At 32.5% G+C, this 2,209-nt stretch overlaps 1 non-coding gene across 1 annotated transcript; it reads right to left on the bottom strand.

Moving 5' to 3' along the window:
- Positions 1 to 1,624: 1,624 nt before the first annotated feature.
- TRNAA-UGC lies at positions 1,625 to 1,697 on the bottom strand. The gene has a single exon. It is a non-coding gene; the product is annotated as a tRNA-Ala (tRNA).
- Between the last annotated feature and the right edge of the window lie 512 nt (positions 1,698 to 2,209).

Below are 2,209 nucleotides of genomic sequence, written 5' to 3'. Positions count from 1 at the left end.
CATAACCTAAATATTCAATCTAAAACGAGTGATTATTTCTTTTTAAAATTTCAGAATTTTCATTTTCAATGTTATAGTCTTTACCGATGAATTTTTATTTTTAATGTTAGTGGGGATAGCTCAGTTTGGAGAGCGTCACTGAAGATCTGAAAGTCACGTGTTTGATCCACGCTCACCCCACCTAATTCAAGTCGACTAACTTGCATAACCTAAATATTCAATCTAAAACGAGTGATTATTTCTTTTTAAAATTTCAGAATTTTCATTTTCAATGTTATAGTCTTTACCGATGAATTGAGTGATTATTTCTTTTTAAAATTTCAGAATTTTCATTTTCAATGTTATAGTCTTTACCGATGAATTTTTTGATTATTTCTTTTTAAAATTTCAGAATTTTCATTTTCAATGTTATAGTCTTTACCGATGAATTTTTATTTTTAATGTTAGTAAAATTTCAGAATTTTCATTTTCAATGTTATAGTCTTTACCGATGAATTTTTATTTTTAATGTTAGTGGGGATAGCTCAGTTTGGAGAGCGTCACTGAAGATCTGAAAGTCACGTGTTTGATCCACGCTCACCCCACCTAATTCAAGTCTGGAGAGCGTCACTGAAGATCTGAAAGTCACGTGTTTGATCCACGCTCACCCCACCTAATTCAAGTCGACTAACTTGCATAACCTAAATATTCAATCTAAAACGAGTGATTATTTCTTTTTAAAATTACTCGACTATTTAATCTAAATTTAGTGATTATCTCTTTTTAAAATTTCAAAATTTTCATTTTGAATGTTATACGCGATAGCTTAGTTGAGAGTCTGTAATATTGAAGATTTGAAGTTCACGTGTTGGTTCGACCTTCACCACACCTGATTCAAGTAGAGTCTGTAATATTGAAGATTTGAAGTTCACGTGTTGGTTCGACCTTCACCACACCTGATTCAAGTAGAGTCTGTAATATTGAAGATTTGAAGTTCACGTGTTGGTTCGACCTTCACCACACCTGATTCAAGTAGTATAACTTACTATCTTATCTAAATTTAGAGATGATTTATTTTTAAAATTTCAATGAATTAGCGTAAATAATTTTAATGAATTTTCATTTTAATGTTAGCGTGGATAGCTGAATTGGAATTGAATCACGGTGTACATTCTACTTTCAATGTTGCTGAGTTGAGTCATTTTGATGTAGGTGATGATTTTTCTGATTCGAGGACGAATTCTTTTGAAGAGGGGGTTGATGATAAGAATCACGGTGTTCCAACTGGACCTATTACACAACCCAAGGAGATTCAACAAAATGACTCAGCCATAATGATATAATAATAATCCTTTTATAAGTATCTTTTCTTTTTCTCTCGTACCCACCTTATACATAACATGTTAAATTAATTCATACTTAAAAAAATAATTTCTCCCTTTTGGAGATGTGGGGTATCAATCCCCGTACCTCTTGCATGCTAAGCGAGCACTCTACCATCTGAGCTACATCCCCACAATTTTTGCATTACAAAACCCTAAATTTCCCGTCATCAATAATAGTGAAAATGAAGAAATATTGCTACCCAACATGTCATGAATCCTTGAAAAGAAATAATATATTTAATGATAGATAGTCTTATTTTTGGAGATGCGGGGTATCGATCCCCATACCTCTCGCATGCAAAGCGAGCGCTCTACCATCTGAGCTACATCCCCATAATTTTAACATCATAAAACCCTAAATGTCCCATCATCAATAATAGTGAAAATAAAAAAATATCAAAATATTAATAACAAATAGTTTGGTTCGGTGATGCGGGGCATCGATAATTGTGAAAATGAAAAAATATAATAACAAATTAAATACTTTCTTTTGGAGAAGCGGGTTATCAATCCCCGTACAACTCGCATGCAAAGCGAGCGCTCTACCATCTAAGCTATATCTCTACAATTTTTACGTCACGAAACCCTAAGCGTCTCGTCATGAATAATAGTGAAAATGAAAAAATATCGCTACTCATTATGTCATAAATAAGGAAATATTGAATAGAAATAAAATAGTAATAACGAATAGTTTCTTTTGGAGATGCGAGGTATCGATCCCCGTATCTCTCCCATGCTACATTCCCACAATTTTACATAAAAAAACTTTAAACTTCCCATCATCAATGATATGAAAATGAAAAACTATCTCTGCTCATTATGCCGTAAATAAGGAAAAATTTAAA

Source organism: Cucurbita moschata, unplaced genomic scaffold, assembly GCF_002738365.1.
Source record: "Cucurbita moschata cultivar Rifu unplaced genomic scaffold, Cmos_1.0 Cmo_Scf00102, whole genome shotgun sequence".
In the NCBI taxonomy this organism is placed as follows: Eukaryota; Viridiplantae; Streptophyta; class Magnoliopsida; order Cucurbitales; family Cucurbitaceae; genus Cucurbita; species Cucurbita moschata.
Note: the sequence above shows the minus strand (reverse complement) of the source record. Positions and strands in the feature narration are given on the sequence as shown.